We start from the raw sequence: 24,281 nt of genomic DNA on the forward strand, positions 1-24,281 counted from the left end.
CAAATATTATTACCAAAAAGACAAAATAAGCCCGATGTTAGCAGCTAAACTTACCCCCAAGTACCACTCTCCTACTTTCCCCAAACTACGTATTGCAGGACAGGCCCCTACTGCCAACCCAAACAAAATTATGTCCGCCTTCCACAAATTTTATTCCAAGCTATACAACTCAAACCTCACAATTAGCGGTCCCCTTAACCACTTCTTTCCTGCAGAACCTCCAATTACCCTCAATTTCCCAAGATCATAAAGAAATTATGGAGGAAGCCTTCACAGTGGAGGAAATAAGGGAGGTTATTAAAGGGCTCAAGTCTGGTTCTGCCCCTGGTCCTGACGGCCTATCAGTCCCCTATTATAAGACATTCGGGGAAATTTTAGCCCCATACATGTCTAAATTCTTTAATTCCACAAGATCGGGTTCCCCGCTTGATCCCCACCTCAACACCGCGTTCATAACTGTAATCCCCAAACCCAACAAAAACCACGAAGAAATCGAAAATTACTGTCCCATCTCCCTAATTAATAATGACCTGAAAATTTTAATGAAAATACTCGCCAACCGTCTAGCCTCTTTTATTAAAGGTTATATTCACAAGGATCAAGTGGGCTTTATCCCAGGCAGGCAAGGGCCAGACCAAATCAGGAGAGCGGTCGACATTGTCTCCCTTCTCCAATCTAATTGGGTTGGGGGCACCAGGCAAGAGGGAATGATCTTATCACTGGACCTACATAAGGCCTTTGATTTGATCGAATGGCCCTATTTATTTTCCCTATTAGAGAGATGGGGATTTGGGACCCGATTTTTAGGGGTCCTCAGTTCCCTGTACTCTACCCCGAAGGTGATCCGATTACAATGCCAGTACTCCAACTCCCTGAACATAGCGAGAGGCACTAGACAGGGCTGTCCTCTCTCCCCTCTAATTTTTGCAATGGCTATTGAAACTCTGGCAATAGCAATACGCGATAATCCCAAAATTCAAGGAGTGTCTTGTGGGAATCAAGTCCACAAATGCGGTCTTTTTGCGGACGACATGCTACTTTTTATCACGTCTCCGATCACCTCCCTCCCAAACCTTTGCAAACTCCTGAAGGAGTTCTCAGTGATCTCAGGTTTACAGGTCAACTACACTAAGTCATATGCCCTTAACATTTCCCTCAAAACAGAAATAGTGGCCGCACTTCGAAGCTCCTTTGACTTTAAGTGGAGCGACTCCGCCATTGACTACCTTCAGATTAAACTCACGGCTAAAATGGAACAATTATACCCCGCTAACTTCCCACCCACTTATCGTAAGCTTGAGGCAGACCTGGGAATATGGGCCAGGGGGGAGGTTTCCTGGTTAGGCAGGATACATGCTGTAAAAATGACGTTACTACCAAGACTCCTCTATCTCTTCAGGGCCCTCCCAATAAACATCAGAAAGGATCACTTGTCTGCTTTCCAAAGAAAAGTCAACAAACTCATATGGGCGGGGAAAGGACATAGAATCCAGCAAAGAACCCTTTTTCTCTCCAGATCTCAAGGGGGCCTAGGATTTCCCCAGTTATTTTGGTATTTTCAAGCTGCCAGGCTAGCCCAACTCTCCTCAGTCTACTCCAGGGCTGAGAAGCCAGACTGGATCCAAATAGAAAGGCAGGCGTTGCCTTCATACACCCTAGATTTCTTACTCTGGACCCCCCCAAGAAACCGCCCCCAATCCTATCTCCTACTCTCTCTCAATCGATGAGAATCTGGGACAACATGAGATCCAACCCTTCATTAAACTTGAGCACCCGCCCTCTAGCTCATATCTTCAACAACCCTGACTTTACTCTGGGCCTAAACATTAAAGCTTTTAAATGGTGGCTGGACAAGGGGTTGTATCGAATCGGACACTTCTTCTCTGCCAATGGTCCTATTTCTCTTGACTTCTGTGTTAATCAACTTGAGATCCCGAATTCGGAGCATTTTAGATTTCACCAATTGAGCCACTTCCTGCATCATATCTGAGTGGGGAAACCTTCCCCTCCCAGATTCACCCCGTATGAATTATGGTGCGGCCAGTCCTTGGAGCAGAGGGGCGGAATCACCATTATATACCAGGCACCGACTCACCAATCTGAAAAGACCTCGTACATGATGGAATGGGAAAAGGATTTATCCCTCAATTGGGACATAGAAAAATGGAGGACCTCCTTTAACAGATCTTTCAAGGGCATCCGGAATATTTCCCTTATAGAATCTAGCCTTAAGGTCATCACCAGGTGGCACCTTACCCCGGTTAGACTATTCAAAATGTTTCCCTCAGCAGACCCTAGGTGCTTCTGTGGATGTCAACTCTCAGGCACCCTAGTCCACATTTGGTGGGAATGTCCAAGACTCAGACCCTTTTGGAGTAAGATTTTCGTAAAATAACGGATATCTAGATCCCAAAAACCCCTGCCATTGCTATGCTTAATAAAAATCTACCCAAAACTCCAAAACAGACGTGCAAATTAATACATTTCATTCTCCTGGGCGCCAAGTTAACCATTGCCAGAGCATGGAAACAACCCAAGGTCTCCTTTAAATCGGCCACACGAAAAATTTCCTGGATCATGTCCCAAGAGAGACTCTCAAGCATCCTCCTCGACACCAAATCAATATTTGAAGCTACCTGGGAACAATGGGCCCGTTATTTGGGCATTTCCCTCATTCCGGGTGTCCAACCGTAGAGTCCCTTGGGTCGCCAGATTACACGTGGTCCTCCCCCGTTGATAGGCTCTTCTCTCTTTCCACCTCTCTCCTTCCCCCTCTTCTTTCCCCCTTTCCCATTTCCTACCCCCCTCCTATTAGTCTTCTTAGACACATGGAGTAACCCTCCGACACTAAGAAATTTTTCCTTCACTGTGAGGACGCTTCCTTTGGGGCTAGCATATCAGGTGTTAGCAACCCTCAAGTTTATTTTAATTTTCCGTCTTTTCCGATGATGTTTTATTTCTAGGGGCTCGGGGAGAATCGGCCGGGCACAGCATGATCCCTTTCGGGGTGCTGGCGGATTCTCTAAGCGGCCTCTCCCAGTCTAATTCCCAGGCCTGACGGATTTACAAATGTTGGTAGGTTGGGACGGACATCTTAGGTGCCGTTCTATCCGTTTGAAGCTATTTTGTAATTTGCCTTACGTCTCTAACATCTGATCAACCCCCAAAGAGTATGGCTTTGTATTGTATTATATTGTTTGTTTTTGTTTAATCTTATATTTTTGAAAAATCAATATTACTTAATAATTCTTTGAACAGTAAAGTGGCCGGTGAGTGTAGAACACCATGATCCAGGAGAATAATGAACATTGGATGGAAGTAAAAGAAGGCATAATGGTTTTGTATACAAGCATAAGGTTAATGCTTTAAAAAAGACCTACAAATGTTATAAAATCATATCTAATGGGATTTAGTGCACAAGGCAGTATGGACCTCTATATCTATACCCCCCCCCCCGTCCCAGAGTGTCCAGTGCATAAATTCAAAAAGTCTCCCTTTTTCAGAGCCGCTTAAATCACTCTGCTCTAGGGAGACTGCAGGAGATGGATTCAATAAACTAAACCGGCCACCGCTGCAAAAATTAAAAGCCAGCAGCTACACATACTGCAGCTGCTGGCTTTTAATAATCGGACACCTACATGTCCTGGAGTCCAGTGATGTCAGCACCACAGCTGATGTTTCCATCAGCTGTCTGGTGCTGCTGCCGCCATTGCGGGTAAGGGAACCCAGCAGTGTAGCCTTATGGCTTCACACAATGAACCCTATTGCGCATGTGCGAGGCTCCGCTCCTATCATGAACAGGTGTGACCAGATTGTGTGGACTGCAAAGAGGAAACCAAAACGCATGTAAAGTGAATAAGAATAATGTTTATTTAAGATAAGTGATATAAATAAGTAAACACCCCAAATACAAATAGTGCTCAACCAATCAACAGAAACCCACAGACAACAGATAATATATACAGCCAAAGGGAAGTACCGAAATCAAACACGTTAGCCAGGCCAGGGTCATACACAGGGGATCAACAACTGAACTAGGGCAGGATAGGAGAGGGAGATAATGGATGGGATCAGGCTACAAGGGAATAGGAACACAGGAGGGACAGGATCAGGATGGGATTGGGTACAGGATCAGGTACAGGTTATAAGGTACAAGGTGCAGGTCGCAGGTACAGGTCAGGGCGCAAGGAAGAAAGGTACCAAGGCAAGCATGTGAGGGCTTGCCGGGTATTTATGGGACTGACAATAATTGTCATCATGTAACACCTGAGCACAGGAAGTGTTGTCTACTCCATACTGCCAGGATCCATCCACTGGTGGACGTCAGTACTGCGGCCAAATGATGAAATAACACCAGCAGGGAAAGATTCCCCTGACAGTTCCAAACTGCCAGGAGACACCTGCTGGTGGATGTCAGTACTGCACGCCAAATGATATATCTTACCAGCGGACGGACCCTTTCCTGACAGTACACCCCCCAAAAGGAGCGGCCTCCGGATGCTCCAACTATTTTAATTGTCCATAGTCTATGGCATTGATCAGAACGGTGGAAGAGAGTATTTCAGGCTGGTCATCGGGCACATCCGGGCAGACAGCTGGCTCTTCCGGGTCACTGAGCTGGGCAGCGGGCTCCCTATTGGAAAGCTGTGTAACAGGCACTGACTCAGCAAGCAGAGTATTGGGCATTGGTTTAACAGACTGGGGCACCAATATCAAGACAACAGGCTGGGAAGCGGGCACATCAGGCTGGGAAGCGGGCACATCAGGCTGGAAGGCAGGCACCGAGACAGGCTGGAAGGCAGGCACCAAGACAACAGGCTGGAAGGCAGGCACAGAGACAACAGGCTGGAAGGCAGGTACTGAGACAACAGGCTGGAAAGCGAGCACATCAGACTGGGAAGCGGGCACATCAGACTGGGAAGCGGGCACATCAGACTGGGAAGTGGGCACATCAAGCTAGGAGGCAGGCACCGAGACATCCGGCTGGAAGGCAAGCATTGAGACATTAGGCTGGAAGGTGGGCACATCAGACTGGAAAGCGGGAACATCAGGCTGGAAGGCAGGCACATCAGGCTGGAAGGCAGGCACCGAGACTTCGGGCTGGAAGGCAGGCATCAAGACATCAGACTGGAAGGCTGGCACTGAGACAACAGGCTGGAAAGCGGGCACATCAGACTGGGAAGTGGGCACATCAGACTGGGAAGCAAAGACATCAAGCTGGGAGGCAGGCATCGAGACATCTGGCTGGAAGACAAGCATCGAGACATCAGGCTGAAAGGTGGGCACATCAGACTGGAAAGTGGACACATGAGGCTGGAAGGTAGGCACATCAGGCTCGAAGGCAGGCACATCAAGCTGGAAGGCAGGCACATCAAGCTGGAAGGCAGGCACTGAGACTTCGGGCTGGAAGGCAGGCATCAAGACATCAGATTGGAAAGCGGGCACATCAGACTGGAAAGCGGACACATCAGACTGGAAAGCAGACACATCAGACTGGAAGGTAGGCACATCAGGCTGGAAGGCAGGCACAACAGGCTGGAAGGCAGGCACAACAGGCTGGAAGGCAGGCACCAAGTCTTCTGGCTGGAAGGCAGGCATCAAGACATCAGACTGAAAAGCGTGCACATCAGACTGGAAAGCGGACACATCAGGCTGGAAGGTAGGGACATCAGGCTGGAAGGCAGGCACATCAGGCTGGAAGGCAGGCACACCAAGACTTCGGGCTGGAAGGCAGGCATCAGGACATCAGACTGGAAAGCGGCACATCAGACTGGAAAGCGGGCACCGAGACTTCGGGCTGGAAGGCAGGCATCAAGACATCAGACTGGAAAGCGGGCACATCAGGCTGAAGAGCGGGTACGTCAGACTGGGAAGCAGGCACATCAGACTGGAAGGCGGGCACCGAGACTTTGGGCTGGAAGGCAGGCATCTGGACATCAGACTGGGCTGGAGGGCACATCAGACTGGATAGCAGGCACATCAGACTTGAAAGCGGGCACCGAGACTTCGGGCTAGAAGGCAGGCATCAGGACAGACTGGAAAGCGGGCACATCAGACTGGAAAGCGGGCACATCAGACTGGAGCAGGTTGGTTGGTGTGGAAGCAAGTTGGCTTACTGGCAGGATCGTGTTAGTGGGGAAGAACTTCCGTTTCTTCTTTGGCTTAACTGCTGGAGATCTGTAGGTGGCTGTAGGACTGTAGACAGGAGGTGAGGAATACTGAAATGAAGGGCTGGGATATGGCAAGGAAGGAGGAACAGCGGCCAGAGAAGGTTTTTGTGGGGAAGTTGCAGGTATTAGAGAAGAGGCAGGTGGGTTAAAGGCAGGATAGGTGCAGGAAGTAGAAACAGGGTATTGATACTTGGTGGGGAGCATGGTATATTGGACTGTAGCTGAGGTTTCCAGGGGTGATGGGAGAAAGGACATCTGAGCAGGCAGGTGTTTAGTAGCAGGTCTGGGTTGTGGAAAGCTGACAGAAGCTGGGCATAACAGGTCTGACCATGCCTGAAGTACAGGTAGCACAAAAGTGGGCTCACATACCCTCTGTCTGACCAGGAACTGCACTTCATCTATACAATCTTTCAACAACTATTCTGGACAAAATGAATAATGCTCCAAAAAGCATGCAGAGTCATCCTCCAACAGCCATACTAAGGATGCAACCTGGTTAATGCTGAAGGGGGGAGAAAAGTCACCATGGCCCTTTGGGATACAGGGCAGGGCCAGCTCTGTACACATTCCAATCAAAGGCTGAACTTCCTCAAACAGTATACTGCCCTAATCGACCACAGAGCGAGCTAAATGGATAATCTCCAGCAGCTGATCGCTGGACCACCCTTTCAATGTCTGGCGGAGATATTCAGAACTCTCTGTTGCCAGCAGAGCATAATAAACAATTATATCTGAATTCATCCCAGCAACGTGAAACAGAACCGAGATGGTTCCCCTGTGCAGCCACTTCTGGTCAGAGATGGCCTTGGTACACTGTCATGAACAGGTGTGACCAGATTGTGTGGACTGCAAAGAGGAAACCAAAATGCATGTACAGTACCTGACCGCGAGATTGTGTTTCCAGCGCGATAGCATCGCGCTGGTTCTCGGCGACAGGGTACTGTGCATGTCGCACTGGCTCACTCATTGGGAAAGGAAAACTTTGTTTTCCTTTCCCGATGAGTGACAGGCAGCGCTGACAGCTGTCTGGTATGAATCCTGAGGCGGGAACACCGCGCCAAATTTTAAATGAAAAAACCGGCGTGGGTTCCCCCCCAGGGGCATACCAGGCCCTTAGGTCTGGTATGGATTGTAAGGGGAACCCCCTACGCCGAAAAATTGGCGTTGGGGTCCCCCCAAAATCCATACCAGACCCTTATCCGAGCACGCAGCCCGGTGTTCTGACATATAGTGTCCTCCTATCAGATAGTGTCCGCCCCGTACTGCGCAGGCGCAGCGCCTGCGCAGTACGGAGCAGCAGGAGATGCCGAAAATGTCCGAAGTTGATCAGCTGACCATCAGCTGTACACGGCGCTCGGGCACCTGTTAGCGATGGCTGTGTAAGAGGGCCCCTCGCGGGCTCGCTTCGCTCGCCACGCTTCGGGCACGGCCTCGCTGCGCTCGGCAACTATTTATTCTAACTCTATGTCCACTTGGATAGTAGGGAATGATCCTGGACATAGGGTAAGAATAAATGCGCAGGCGCCGTGTACAGCTGACGATCAGCTGTTGAACTTCGGAGACTTTCGGCGTCTCGTTTGTCCTCCGTACTGCGCCTGCGCAGTACAGGGCGGACACTTCTGGATAGGGGACTGTATTCGACAAGACACCGGCCGGCCAGGAAAGGGGGTGGGGACGAGCGAGCGCCCCCCCTCCTGAGCTGTACCAAGCCGCATGCCCTCAACATGGGGGGGTGGGTGCCTTGGGGGAGGGGGGCGCCCTGCGGGGCCCCCCCACCCCTAAGCACCTTGTCCCCATGTTGATGAGGACAAGGGCCTCTTCCCGACAACCCTGGCCGTTAGTTGTCGGGGTCTGCGGGCGGGGAGCTTATCGGAATCTGGGAGCCCCCTTTAATAAGGGGGCCCCCAGATCCCGGCCCCCCACCCTGTGTGAATGAGTTTGGGGTACATGGCACCCCTACCCATTCACCTAGGGAAAAGTGTCAATATAAAAAAAACACAGTACACAGGTTTTAGAAGTAATTTATTAGTCAGCTCCGGGGTCTTCTTCCAACTTCGGGGGGTCTCCTTCCGACTTCTCCCGGTGTTCGGCCTCTTCTCCCGGTGTTCGGCCTCTTCTCTATTGCCAGCGAGGGGCCCGGTCTGCTGCCGCTGTCTTGTCGCCGCTGTCTTGTTGCCGCTGTCTTGTCGCCGCTGTCTTGCCGCCGCTGTCTCTTCTTCTCTTCTTCCCCGATGTTGACACGACGCTCTCTCCGGCTTGAATGCTGTGTGCGAGCTGCGGAGCCATTTATATAGGCGGTGACCCCGCCCCCTTACGACGTCATGGTCCCAGCATGCGCAGGGACTCTAGCGTCATAAGGGGGCGTGACCCTAGAGTCCCTGCGCATGCTGGGACCATGACGTCGTAAGGGGGCGGGGTCACCGCCTATATAAATGGCTCCGCAGCTCGCACACAGCATTCAAGCCGGAGAGAGCGTCGTGTCAACATCGGGGAAGAAGAGAAGAAGAGACAGCGGCGGCAAGACAGCGGCGACAAGACAGCGGCAGCAGACCGGGCCCCTCGCTGGCAATAGAGCTGGAAGAAGATAGCGGAGGGGCCCGGGAGAAGAGGCCGAACACCGGGAGAAGAGGCCGAACACCGGGAGAAGTCGGAAGGAGACCCCCCGAAGTTGGAAGAAGACCCCGGAGCTGACTAATAAATTACTTCTAAAACCTGTGTACTGTGTTTTTTTTATATTGACACTTTTTCCCTAGGTGAATGGGTAGGGGTGCCATGTACCCCAAACTCATTCACACAGGGTGGGGGGCCGGGATCTGGGGGCCCCCTTATTAAAGGGGGCTCCCAGATTCCGATAAGCCCCCCGCCCGCAGACCCCGACAACCAACGGCCAGGGTTGTCGGGAAGAGGCCCTTGTCCTCATCAACATGGGGACAAGGTGCTTTGGGGTGGGGGGGCCCCGCAGGGCGCCCCCCTCCCCCAAGGCACCCACCCCCCCATGTTGAGGGCATGCGGCTTGGTACAGCTCAGGAGGGGGGGTGCTCGCTCGTCCCCACCCCCTTTCCTGGCCGGCCGGGCTGCGTGCTCGGATAAGGGTCTGGTATGGACTTTGGGGGGACCCCAACGCCAATTTTTCGGCGTAGGGGGTTCCCCTTACAATCCATACCAGACCTAAGGGCCTGGTATGCCCCTGGGGGGGAACCCACGCCGGTTTTTTCATTTAAAATTTGGCGCGGTGTTCCCGCCCCAGGATTCATACCAGACAGCTGTCAGCACTGCCTGTCACTCATCGCGGAAGGAAAACAAAGTTTTCCTTTCCCGATGAGTGAACCATCTCGGCGCTGGCTCCTGCGACGGGGCTCGCAGGTGTCAAATCTCGCCGAGAAATGCGGCGAGATTGACACAATCTCGCGGTCACCTACTGTAAAGTGAATAAGAATAATGTTTATTTAAGATAAGTGATATAAATAAGTAAACACCCCAAATACAAATAGTGCTCAACCAACCAACAGAAACCCACTGACAACAGATAATATATACAGCCAAAGGGAAGTACCGAAATCCAACATGTTAGCCAGGCCAGGGTCATACACAGGGGATCAGCAACTGAACAAGGGCAGGATAGGAGAGGGAGATAATGGATGGGATCAGGCTACAAGGGAATAGGAACACAGCAGGGACAGGATCAGGATGGGATCGGGTACAGGCTCAGGCTGAGGTACAGGTTATAAGGTATAAGGTGCAGGTCGCAGGTACAGGTCAGGGCGCAAGGAAGAAAGGTACCAAGGCAAGCATGTGAGGGCTTGCCGGGTATTTATGGGACAGACAATAATTGTCTTCATGTAACACCTGAGCGCAGGGAGTGTTGTCTGCTCCATACTGCCAGGATCCATCCGCTGGTGGACGTTAGTACTGCGGCCAAATGATGAAATAACACCAGCAGGGAAAGATTCCTCTGACAGTTCCTAACTGCCAGGAGACACCTGCTGGTGGACCTCAGTAATGCACGCCAAATGATATATCTTACCAGCGGATGGACCCTTTCCTGACAGCTCCTCTCTCCTACTGGCCCGGCGGCAGAGGAAGGAGGAGGGAGCCGAGCAGTGACGTCAACAGGCGCGGCTGTGGCTCACGGAAGTGGGAACAGGATATCTGTCAAAGACAGGTATCTGCTCCCCCCTGAAATGTGGCACCAGAGGGGGGAGAGGTGACAAATGAGTGAAAGTTCCACTTTTGGGTGGTACTCCGCTTTAAGGTCAGCAGAGGAATTTTAGTGAGAATCCAAGAAATGTTTGGGGACACTGAGCTTGTCTTTACCCTCTTTGACAGAGCTTCTGTGTTCCCCAGACCTCTTTCTAAGGATTCTAGTAGTCCATCCCACATAGAGCATTATAGAACTCATCCAGCATATACTGCAGGTTTTGCCTTTGCTAGTGCATTCTCTTTGTCCATGCTGGATGTGCTTGCACATGAGACACCTACGTTTACTACACTGGTTACATAGTTAGTCAGGTTGAAAAAAAGACACAAGTCCATCTAGTTCAACCAACAATATAAAAAAAATAAAAAAAATCATACAATCCCATATACACAATTCTATGCCCAAATCTATCTGTCTACTCCTCACCTCACTCCCTCAGTCTCCTCTCGCATTACTAACTTACTAACTGACATATCAGCATGGATGTCGCACCACTTCCTTAAACAAAATCTCTCTAAAACTGAGCTATTAATATCCCCCCCCCCGCCCGTGCCCCCCCTCCATGACTTTTCCATCAAAATCAACAATGCAACTATCAGTCCCTCCCCTCACACCAGGGTACTAGATGTAATCCTAGACTCTGACTTGTCATTTCAGCCTCAAGTCCAATCGTTGTCAAAAGTTAGTAGAATTCACCTCAGTAACATCTCTAAAATTCGCCCCTTTTTAACAAATGAAATCACTCCCTTGTTATCTCTCTCCTTAACTATTGCAACTCCCTTCTCATTGGCCTGCCTCTCCATAGGCTATCCCCTCTTCAGTCTATCATGAATGCTGCTGCCAGACTTATCCATCTTACCAACCGCTCAGTGTCTGCCAACCCTCTCCTCCAATCCCTACACTGGCTCCCAATCACCCAGGGAATTAAATTCAAAATACTAACCACAACATACAAAGCCATTCACAACTCTGCCCCGAGCTACATCACCAATCTTGTCTCCAAATATCACCCAAATCGTCCTCTCCGCTCTTCTCAAGACCTCCTACTCTCAAGCTCTCTCGTCTCCTCCACCCATGCTCATCTCCAGGATTTCTCCAGAGCCTCTCCCATCCTCTAGAGCTTGCTACCTCCACCTGCCTGGCTATCCCTTACTCTTGCTACCTTCAGGCGATACCTGAAAACTCATCTCTTCAGGAAAGCCTATCATGTCACCTGTCCCACCCGATTAGATTGTAAGCTCTTCTGAGCAGGGCCCTCTTAATCCTCTTGTATTTTATTGTATTATAACTGTATTGACTCCCTTTTATATTGTAAAGCGCTGCGTAAACTGTTGGCGCTATATAAATCCTGTATAATAATAATAATAATACACACAGTTGATCCAGAGCAGGGCGAAAAAACCCCAGCAAAGCATGATACAATTTGCTACAGCAGAGGAAAAAATTCCTTCCTGATCCCCCTGGAGGCATTCAGATATTCCTTGGATCAACTTTGCCTATAAATGTTAGTACCCAGTTATATAATGTACATTTAGGAAAGAATCCAGGCCTTTTTTAAAGCAATCTACTAGACTGCACAACTAAAAAATGTGTTTAGTTTAGTTTCTTTTCGGTGCTGTTGCTTCGTAATAATTCGTAATTTCGTAAAACAGGATTTTTGCGTTCGGACTAATTCGTATTTTCGCAAGGGTGGCTTTGGCCAATTATGGCTCAGGAGGTTTAGTACACGTCCCACACTATATAAGGCCGTCTGCAAGGCGGCCTTGTGTAGTGTGTTGTGGTGGCGGAGAGAATTAGACAGAGAGAGAGACAGTGTCATGTGATTTAAGTTAGATAGAGTAGGCAGGCAAGTCAGTTAGCTGCACTTACAGTGTATTGTGTATATATATGCATCCCAGGTGTTGTGTGTGTATATATATATATATATATATATATATATATATATACACTGTATTCAGTTTAGCTAGATCCGTTCCTGTTATTCTCTTTCTAATATACTGACAGGCAGATGTTTTTACAGTATTTACAGTTAGTGTACTGTGTACCCTGCACAGTTGCACCTATAGCTACCTGAAGACAAGTGCTGATGTTCTTCTTCTGATCCTATTAATACCACAGACAGACAGCTTGAAGTATTTATAGTTAGTGTACTGTGTACCCCTGCACAGTTGCACCTATAGCTACCTGAAGACAAGTGCTGGTGTTCTTCTTCTGATCCTATTAATACCACAGGCAGGCAGCTTGGAGTATTTACAGTTAGTGTACCCCTGCACAGTTGCACCTATAGCTACCTGAAGACAAGTGCTGGTGTTCTTCTGATCCTATTAATACCACAGGCAGGCAGCTTGAAGTATTTACAGTTAGTGTACTGTGTACCCCTGCGCAGTTGCTCCTATAGCTACCTGAAGACAAGTGCTGGTGTTCTTCTTCTGATCCTATTAATACCACAGACAGGCAGCATGAAGTATTTACAGTTAGTGTACTGTGTACTCCGCACAGTTGCACCTATAGCTACCTGAAGACAAGTGCTGGTGTGCTTCTTCTGATCCTATTAATACCACAGACAGGCATTCTGCTAGCTGCAGTAAAATCAGTATATATATACATCCCAGTTTTGTGCAGCTACATCTCACTGCAGGCCATTAGTATGTCTGGAAGGCCAACAAGGAGAGGCAGACAGTCACAAGCCAATAAAAGAGGGCAAGCAGGCTCTGTGTCTAGAGGCAACAGTGCTGGTCGTGGACACGGTGCATCCCCATCAGCATGTGGCCGTGGGACACGCTTGTCCTTTTTTTTGGCAGCTGGCCGCGTTGAGCCGCAACATGCGGAAGACTTGGTAGAGTGGATGACCAAGCCGTCCTCATCCTCCTCATCCTCTCTCACCCAGGCTCAAGGTACTTTGTCTGGCAAAACAGCTGCCAATGCGGCCTCTTCCCTCGGCTCAATGGCATCAGTCACTCCTTCCCTAGCCCCACCATGTCCTCCTGAGGAGTCCCCCGAACTGTTTGACCACAGCGTTGGGTACATGCTCCAGGAGGATGCCCAGCGTTTTGAAGGCTCCAATGATGGTACTCAGCTAGAGGAAGGCAGTAACGTGAGCCCAGACAGAGGGGGTGCCCAAGAAGGACAGCAATCTGGCAGTCATGTTCCCCCAGCTGCAGCATACTGCCAGGTTTGCTCCAGTGAAGAGGAGGGAGGGGATGATGAGGTCACTGACTCGACGTGGGTGCCTGATAGGAGAGAGGAGGAGGAGGCACATCACCAACGAGGCAGGATGCCCTCCAGGGGCCAGCTTAAGGGCAGCACACTAACTGCATCACACCGCAGAGCTCCGCATGTGCAGGGAGCTGCTGTCTCTGAGCGTTATTCCAAAAGTTCTTTGGTGTGGGCCTTTTTTGAGACGAGTGCATCAGATCCCACCACTGCTATTTGCAACATATGTCTCATGCATATCTCGCGTGGCCAAAACATCTCCCGCTTGGGCACCACATGCTTGACCAGACATATGTTGACCTGCCATGCAGTTTGTTGGCAAGCGTACCTAAAAGGCCCACACCAAAGAACAAAGAGGACCTCTCCTTGCTCCTCATCAGCTGGGATCTCCAACCCCACTATACCTTCAGTCCTCTCTGAGACCTGCACTGAGAGGAATGAAGGTGTAGAATTAGGTGTGTCACAGCCAAGTACTTGCGGGCAATCTGCTATCGGTATACTGGCGTCAGATTGTACTAGGCAAATTTCCCTGCCCCAGCTGCTGCACCACCGAAAGAAGTTCGCTCCCAGTCATCCACATGCCCAGCGGTTGAATGCTAGCTTGGCTAAATTGCTAGCACTTCAACTGCTGCCTTTTCAGTTGGTAGACTCTGCCCCCTTCCGTGAGTTTGTGGAATGTGCGGTTCCTCAGTGGCAGATTCCCAAATGCCATTTTTTCTCACGGAAGGCGTTTCCGGCTCTCTACCGGCATGTGGAAGGAAATGTCTTGGCCTCGCTGGACAGGGTGGTCAGCGGTAAGGTGCATATTACCACTGACTCATGGTCCAGCAGGCATGGACAGGGATGTTACCTATCTTTCACGGCGCATTGGGTAACTCTGCTGGCAGCTGGGAAGGATGCAGGACAAGGTGCAGTAGAGTTGGCGGTTGTTCCGCCACCACGCTTCCAAAATGCTACTACTGGTGATTCTGACACAGTTCTCTCCTCCACCCTCTCCTCTTCTTCTTCCTCCATAGCCTCTTCCTGTGCTTTGTCCTCGGAACCAGCGGTGCTCTGTAAGCGTTCAAGGGGCTACGCAAGTACGCAGGCCAAAAGATGCCATGCGGTGCTTGAGCTGGTGTGCTTGGGGGACAGGAGCCACACTAGGGCAGAGATTCTGTCAGCTCTGCAGGGGCAGGCTCAGAGGTGGTTGACGCCATGCCAGCTTAAGGCAGGAATGGTGGTTTGCGACAATGGCACCAACCTCCTCTCCGCCCTCCAACAGGGACAACTGACCCATGTGCCCTGTTTGGCTCACGTCCTTAACTTGGTGGTGCAGTGGTTCTTGGGCAGGTACCCGGGCTTACAGGACGGTACCCGGGCTCATAGGATGTCCTGAGGCAGGCCAGGAAAGTCCGTGTGCATTTCCACCAGTCATAAAATGCCAGTACCCGGCTGGCTGACCTCCAAAAGGAATTTAACCTGCCCAAGAACCGCCTAATCTGTGACATGCCCACCAGGTGGAACTCAACGTTGGCCATGCTGCAGCGGCTGCACACGCAGCAAAGGGCCATCAATGAGTACCTGTGCGACTATGGCACAAGGACAGGGTCAGGGGAGCTTGTTTTTTTTTCCCCATGCCAGTGGGCCATGATCAGGGATGCATGCACTGTCCTGTCACCATTTGAGGAGGCCACAAGGATGGTGAGCAGTGACAGTGCTTGCATCAGTGACACTGTCCCCCTTGTCCACCTGTTGGAGCACACGCTGCGTGGAAAAATGGACAGGGAACTTGAGGTAGAACAGAGGCAGGAAGAGAAGGACTTCCTTAGCTCTCAAGGCATCCTTTATCCAGACAGTGTTCCTGCGTGCCCGAGGATGAGGAGGATGAGGGGGAGGATTGTGTCAGCATGGAAGTGGAGCCTGGCACTCAGCATCAGCAGCAGTCTTTAAGGGATCATTTACAGTCCTAATAAACCCATGGACTTGTACGTTGGTGGGAGGAGGTGGCTGAGGATCATGTCATCCTTAGTGACCCAGAGGACTCCGGACCGAATGCCTCAGCAAACCTACGCTGCATGGCCTTCCTGATCCTGCAAAACCTGCGGAAGGCTCCTCGTATTCGTGGCATCAAGGAGAGGGATGATTACTGGCTGGCAACCCTCCTTGATCCACATTACAAGGGTAAGGTTGCGGACTTTATCTTGCCGTCGCAGAGGGAGCAGAGGATGAAACATCTTTGGGAGGCCTTGCAGAAAGGTCTGTGCAACGCGTTCCCAGAGACTGGGAGGTTACAAACTCCTGTTCCTGAGCAACGTGTTGCTGAGGCTTCGGTCAGTCAAAGAAGGAGCTGTGGAGAAGGTGGCCATCTGACCAATGCGTTCAGACAATTTTTTTGTCCGCAGCCCCAAGGTATGATCGGTTCCAGCAACCATCGCCAGCATCTGTTTTACAAGGTGTAGGAATACCTAGGGGCAAGATCTGACTTGGACACCTTTCCCACCGAAAATCCTCTGGGTTACTGGGTCTTGAGGATGGATCAATGGCTAGAGCTTGCACAGTATGCAATTGAGCTATTGGCCTGTCCTGCATCCAGCATTCTTTCGGAATGCACATTCAGTGCTGCTGGAGGCTTTGTAACCGATCACAGGGTGCGCCTGTCCACCGACTCGGTCGATCGACTGACCTTCATAAAAATGAATCAGTCTTGGATCACCACCAGCTACCAAGCACCTGATGCTAATGTAACCGAATCATTTTTTTTTAAATGTCAGATCCCTTCAAGACTGCCTATGCTGATGCTGAGTGACTATCCTGTTATGCTGAGTGACTATCCTCTTCCTCCTCAATGATCATGCTGATAGCTTGTAAGAATATTTTTGGTTCTGGGCGCCGCCACCAGTGGCTAAGGCCCACTTTTTCAGCCCCTGTTTAACAGGGGCGTGTAATTACAAATTTTGATGCAATATTGTGCAAGGAGGGTTTGTTGCTGCGCTCAACTAGAGTATTTGTAAGGGGTTGCAGTGTTGTGGCACCAACACCAGTGCCTAAGGCCCAATTTTTCAGCCCCTGTTTAACAGGGGCGTGTAATTAAAATTTTTGATGCAATACTTTGCAGCAGGGCTCGTTCCTGCGCTCCAACTAGAGTATCTGTGAGGGGTTGCAGTGTTGTGGCACCAGCACCAGTGCCTAAGGCCCAATTTTTCAACCCCTGTTCAACAGGGGCGTGTAATTACAATTTCCTGATGCATCATGGCAGCACACACAATTGGTTGTGACTCCGCCTCCACAACCTGATAGGACTGGTTAGCTATAAGTTTTGAAGAGGAGCCCACCGCTGTACTCTCCTTTTTTTCCTCACCTAGATGGTTGGACCGGTAAAAGCTGGAAACCCCTTACCGCTTTGCCCCAGCTAGGTTCAGCCTCTCCTAGTTGGAAGCCCTGGCTATACAGTCTCTAAAAGAGCTCTATGCAGGGAAACCCCACTCTGGTGGTCTCAGGGGTAAGAAAAAAAAAATCAATCAACCTTTGCCTTACAAACCTTAAAGAGGTTTTTTGGTGACATCTGCAGTGGGCTCCAGGTACTGTCTTTCATTCCATTTCCTTTTTTTTCTCTCTCTCTTCCCCCTCTCTCCTGACATATAGCATTTCCTTATGCACATCTGTGTAATTATTGCTCCGGGCGCTGTAGTCCCACAGCGTCTTCTTACTGTGCATGGTGCCGGCTCTAGGGCACACAGGATCTGACATAGGCGGCATACGGCCATGCCAGATTCCAAGATGGCACCGGACGCCGCAAATGGCCACTGCGCATGCGCGGGCGTGACGTCAGAGCCACCGTGACGGCGGTCTATTTAAAAACAGAGGAATCCTGTCATTTTAGCCTCTATAAGCACCAGAGCCTCACCACAGTGCTGCCTTGCGCTCCTTTTGCTATCCCTGACACTGGTAAGTTTTTAGATTACTCTTCCACCTTGCTAGCTCTGCATTTTTGTGGCACCTCCTGTTTTAAAAAAAAAAAAAACACACTTCTTCCTTTCAGATACACTCTATCTCCTTTCATGGAGGCTGCTGCCCCAGCAGACCATCCACGGGCTACAAGGTAAGGGGGGCAGACATGAGGTAAGTAGTGAAGAGGAGTAAAAGAGAGCCTTGCCACTAATGCTATATCATATTGATAGCTCTGGCAGATCATCAAGGTCAACGTACTGCAAACGCAGGGACCGATCACCTTCAAAACATTCCCAGTCCAGAAGAAGTCGGTCAAGAACCTCATCCCATCACTATAGAGATGAGACTTCATCCCGTCAACCTCGCGATGACCAACGCACCCATTCTGCGGCCAATGCCTGCTGGGTTTGCGGGGCAGTAGCACTACCTGGTAAACTAGTCTGTCAAGTCTGTTTTGAAGAAGCAACTCGTGAAAAAGAATCGGATGCAAGGGAAGCATCCAACATGAGAGTCAGTAAAAGAATCTATCATGCAAGTGGCAGCCCACGAATCTATCAGGCAGGCTTCAGTGGCCTCAACCACTTATACACCACAAGATCTCTCCCCGTCAGCCTCTCATACTCTTCAGGAAGAGTCCCCAGAAGAGGACGAGATTCTAATGCCCACTTCGTTTGATTTTGCACTTATAGATCCCTTCGCAAAATCGGTAAAAGAGGCAATCGGTTGGGAGGAGGAGAAGGAGGCGCCACGCAAGTTAAGAAAGTATTTTCCTAATATGAAAAAGGACCCTGAAACCTTTCCTTTTATTGAAGAGCTAGAGGAGTTAATAAAGCATGAGTGGCAGAAACCAGATAAAAAAAACGGTCTGAATAACAGGATAGCAAAAACTCTACCCATTAAGGGAGCCAATGGTAAACCCTCTAATTTCAGCTCCTGTAGTAGATTCCTCACTAATGCGTCTGGCGCGACATGTAACTCTCCCGATCAAGGATGCCGTAACCTTTAGGGATGTAATGGATCGAAAAATAGACCTCAATCTTAAGAAAGCCTATTCAGCAGCAGGAGGAGCATGCAGACCAGCGATCACTTTGGCAGCGGTCGGCAGAGCGATTACCTTTTGGGCTGCCAACATTGAAAAATTGTTGCTGGAGGCAGCGGACCAGGAAAAAATCATATCAGCTATGCAAGAACTCAGCCTAGCAGGAGACTTTGTGGGTGAAGTGGCCGTGGATATCATAAGATCTTCAGCAAGGGCGATGTTGGCTTCAGTAATGTCAAGGAGAGCACTCTAGTTAAAACCATGGGTCGCAGATGCGACCTCTAAATCTACCTGGTGTAGGATTCCCTACGACGGCACCAACTTATTCGGTCCTAAACTAGATACAGCAATTTCAAAAGTTACAGGAGGGAAGTCTTGCCTCATCTCTTCCGATAGAAGACTCAAACAACAAAGAAATCCACCATTTAGACGCCAGTTGCCAGAAAGATACCGAGAGGCAAGATCTTACAAACCAGGGAGGGAATTCAAGCGAAATTGAAGAAATTCTCAATCGTCCTTTGTGATGGTGCAGAAACCAAAAGTGCCCAATTCAGGAGAACAGCAGAAGTCCTTTTGATGGCGCGCACGCCCAGCCTGAGATAGTAGGAGTGAGGTTGAGGCGATTTACTCGGACATGGAAAAAATTAAATAAAAGTCTCCTGGACGATTTCCACCATCCAGGAGGGTCACAGATGGTCATTCAAACACAAACCTCCCAAAGATCACTTCAGACCGACCAGAACACCATCTTCTCTACCAAAATGAAAGATCCTGACCAGTTATATTCAAGAACTTTCGCAAAAACAAGCAATCATAGAGGTTCCTCGGGAACAGAGGGGCTTAGGATTCTACTCTTCGCTTTTTCTAGTGGCAAAAAAGACGGGAGATTTGAGGCCAGTGCTAGACTTGAAAAACCTAAACGAATCAATTTCAGTCGAATCCTTCAAGATGGAGAGCCTCCAGTCCATATTACTAGCAATAGGAACAAGGGACTGGATGCTCTTGGTTGATTTGTCCGACGCCTATCTGCATATTCCGGTGCACCAAACCTTCCAGAAATACCTACGCTTTGCAATAGGTCGCCAGCATTTTCAGTTCCAAAGCCTTCTGTTTGGGATATCAACGGCTCCCAGAACCTTTACAAAGGTCTTACTACCAATCATAGCTCTCCTAACAGAAAAAGGGCTAAGGGTGTTGTCGACGACATCATCCTTCTGGCCTACAGCCAACAAATTGCCCTCCAACATCAAGCAATTCTAATTTCCACACTTCAACAGTTCGGCTGGATAATAAATTGGAAAAAGAGCAGTCTGGTCCCAATGCAAAGAATTATCTTCTTAGGCGCAGAATTAGACACCAGCTCCAATACGGTCGGGCTGCCTCAAGAGAAGATAAGGCCATTGATTCACAAAATAAAGAACCTTTTGGCGGCAGAACATCTTCCTGCCAGAATGTATCTGAGCATCCTGGGCTCGATGTCCTCAACCTTCCTAATGGTCCAGTGGTCCCAGTGGAATTCAAGGGTCTTTCGAAATGCATTCCTGTCTCAATGGAACGGGTCTTCAATGAAACAGCGAATAATCATCAGCCAGGCAGTAAAAAGATCAGCATGGTGGTGGACACGAGTCAGCAACCTGACACGCTGTTGTCCCATAGTTCCTCCATTACCAGAAGTAGTCACGACAGATGCCAGCCTCCAGGGATGGGGAGCACATTACCAACATCACGGAGCGCAGGGACGTTGGTCTTTCCGCCCACAGGGCATAGTCTCAAATGTCCTGGAACTCAGAGCTGCCTGGCAGGCTATTCTAACATTCGGGCCGTTCCTAGAAGGGAAAAGTGTTCTCTTACATATAGACAATACGGTAGCAGTAAACTACATCCACAAACAAGGAGGTACCAGGAGCAGAACGCTCATGGAAGAAGTGCGACCCATACTCGAGTGGGCTCAGGTTCACCTAACAGACTTGAAGACGACCTATGTTCCGGGTATACAAAACCAAGTAGTGGACGACCTGAGCAGGATAGTTGTGTCGAACAACGAGTGGTCTCTCAGTCCCCAAGCCTTTGCTCTCATCACCCGCAAATGGGGAATTCCCGATATAGATCTAGCGGCAACCCCAGAGAACAAGTGTCTCTGATTCTTAGCGAGGAACTATCCGACAGCAGCGGGGATCGATTGCCTTCACCACCCATGGGAATTTCATCTAGGCTATATTTTTCCTCCGATTCCCCTAATAGCCAGATTTCTGGCCAGGCTGAGGAACTCAACGTCCACAGTCATAGCAGTGCTGCCCTTCTGGCCAAGGAGGCCTTGGTTCACGACTGTATTACAGTTGAACACAGAGAAGCCACTTCCGCTCCCATTGAGCCTGGATCTGCTCTCTCAGGGTCGATTCCTGCACCCGTCACCAGAATGTTTACACCTAACGGCCTGGAGGTTGAAAGGGAAAGGCTGCTGGATAAAGGATGTTCACTCAGAGTAGTGGCCACACTACAGCAGGCCAGGAAAAGATCAACAAATGGCACGTACAACAGGATCTGGGAGAGATTCACCGCGTTTGCCTTACAACATTCTTGGGATCCGTTCTCTCCTTCAGTCTATCATATTTTGGAATTCTTGCAGATAGGCCTAGAAAGGGGCCTGGGTGCGAGCACTCTTAAAGTACAAGTCTCTGCACTGTCCGCGATGATGGGAACTAGATGGGTGTTAGACCCGCTCATAGTTCAGTTCTTAAAGGCATGCATGAAGATAAGGCCGCCCAGGAAACCAGTCTTTCCAACCTGGAATTTGTCCACCGTTTTAGAAGCTCTATCGAAAAAACCATTTCTTCCCCTGGAATCAATATCCTTATGGGATCTGACGCTCAAACTATCATTTCTGATCGCAATAACGTCTGCCAAGAGAGTCTCAGAGATGCATGCTCTATTAATTAAAGAACCACATCTAGTCCTTTATCCGGATAGAGTTGTCCTCAGACCCTCAGAACAATTAATACCCAAAGTGGCATCTACCTTCCACTTTAATTCGGAAATCAATCTTCCAGTCTTCCTCTCTAATGAAGGTCATCCACACCCCTTGGATGTCAAGTCTACCATTGTTTAGTACCTTGAAGTTATTGAACCATTCAGGAAGGTTGAAAAACCTCCTAGTCATTCCGCATGGCCCTAGAAAAGGGCAAGCAGCTTCCCCAAGAACAATAGCGACCTGGTTGATTAAAATCATCAAGAGGACGTACATTATACAATCACTCCCAATACTGGATGGTCTAAAAGCCCACTCGACCAGAGCAGTGGCCACCTCCTGGGCAGCGTACTGCAGAGTGTCAGCGGAAACTATTTGCAAGGCAGCAACTTGGTCTTCTAAAAACATGTTTATGTCACACTACAAAATAGATCCGGCTCAATTAACTACAGTTGAGTTCGGAAGATCGGTCATTCAATCTAACTCCTCTATACCTTGTACCTGAGTAAATAAAACGCTCTAAAAGCACCCGCTCATGTAGCGAGTTATTTCCCATTGTGCGTGCTGCCATGGTGCATCAGGAAAACAGAAAATCGTATACTTACCTTCCGTAATTTTCCTTTCCTGACGCATCCCATGGCAGCACATGGAATCCCACCCTTATAAGGTGATAGTTACTGAGAATACAACGGTGGGTTCCTCTTCAAAACTTATAGCTAACCAGTCCTATCAGGTTGTGGAGGCGGAGTCACAACCCATTGTGTGTGCTGCCATGGGATGCGTCAGGAAAGGAAAATTACGGAAGGTAAGTATACAATTTTCCGTTTTTTGATGCAATATTTTGCAGGAGAGCTCATTCCTGTGTTCCAACTAGAGTATCTGTGAGGGGTTGCAGTGTTGTGGCACCAGTGTCTAAGGCCCAATTTTTCTGCCCCTGTTCAACAGGTGCATGTAATTACAATTCTTGATCTAATATTTCACAGCAGGGCCTGTTTCAGCGCCCACCAAGAGCAACTGTGAGGATTTACAGTGTTGTGGCAACACCACCACCACCACCACCGCCAAAGGCCCAATTTTTCTGCCCCTGTTCAACAGGTGCATGTAATTACAATTCTTTATCTAATATTTCACAGCAGGGCCCGTTCCAGCGCCCACCAAGAGTAACTGTGAGGATTTACAGTGTTGTGGCAACACCACCACCAAAGGCCCAATTTTTCTGCCCCTGTTCAACAGGTGCATGTAATTACAATTCTTGATATAATATTTCACAGCAGGGCCCGTTTCTGCGCCCACCAAGAGTAACTGTGAATACTTACAGTGTTGTGGCACCAGCACCACCACCACCAAAGGCCCAATTTTTCTGATCCTGTTCAACAGGGGCATGTAATTACAATTCTTGATCTAATATTTCACAGCGGGGCCCGTTACTGCGCCCACCAAGAGTAACTGTGAGGGCTTACAGTGTTGTGGCAACACCAACACCTAAGGCCCCAATTTCTGCAGAGTATACAGGGCAGGCCCCTACTTTCAAACATCCAACTTACAAACGACTTCTACTTGCAAACGGAAGGAGACAACAGGAAGTGAGATGAAATCTACCCCTAGGAAGGGAAATTCTCTCTCTCACTCTCTGTAAGAGTTAATATGGGAAAAACATGTCTCCTCTCCACTGATGCTTTATCAACAATCCTTTTTTACTAAAAACCCCAAATTGTCAAAAAACATTTGTCATTGGGACAGAAAGTGAGGTGAAATCTTCTGAAGAGGTGCACAGACAGCAAAACAAATGTCACAGGGGTGATAACCCTTCCCTATGTTTTCCAAAAAGCTAAAAATAGATTTTTGGGCTGGAGCTACACTTTAAAAATGTACCAGTTCAAAATTACAAACAGATTCTACTTAACAACAAACCTACAGTCCCTGTCTTGTTTGCACTGCCTGTATACTGCTGTTCAGAGTATATAGGGCCTGGGAGCCCCACGCCTTTCCTTTTTTTAATTTGGGTGCGGGGTTCCCCTTAATATCCATACAAGACCCAAAGGGCCTGGTAACGGACTGGGGGGGGGGGTACCCATGCTGTTTCTCTCACTGATTTTCATCCATATTGCCGCGACCCGACATTACATTAAAGCCGCAAGCAGTTTTAAATGACTTGTATTCCTTTAAAAATGTCATTTTGTGCAGGGACTGTTCTAAGCACGGGAAACATGCGCCACTTTACAGACATACTATAGACATCCCCCAGGTACGATATTTAAAGGAATATTTCAATTTTTTTTTCACTTTAATCACTTGCCCACTCAAGGCTGGTGCAAGGATTATTGACACCCTAGGCAAAACCTCATTTTGCCCCCCCCCCCCCTGGCTCCACCCCTGACTCCACTCATAAATGTGATCTTACCAACACTCATAAAAGCAACCTTACCAGCACCCATAAATGTGACCTTACCAGCACCCATAAATGCGACCTTACCAGCACCCATAAATGCAACCTTACCAGCACCCATAAATGCGACCTTACCAGCACCCATAAATGCAACCTTACCAGCACCCATAAATGCAACCTTACCAGCACCCATAAATGCAACCTTACTGGGGGGGGGACCCCTTGGTACACACAAATCAGAGTGATTGGCAGATCATTATACATATACTATATCTGTATACATGTAAATGCGATAATGCAGGATGAGAATCTCAGTGACAGTGAAAACTTTTACTCACAGGTGATGGTCTTACTGTGACTAGAGCTCTCCTCTGCAATGA

This window comes from Aquarana catesbeiana, linkage group LG01 (genome assembly GCF_042186555.1).
Source record: "Aquarana catesbeiana isolate 2022-GZ linkage group LG01, ASM4218655v1, whole genome shotgun sequence".
Taxonomy (NCBI): domain Eukaryota; kingdom Metazoa; phylum Chordata; class Amphibia; order Anura; family Ranidae; genus Aquarana; species Aquarana catesbeiana.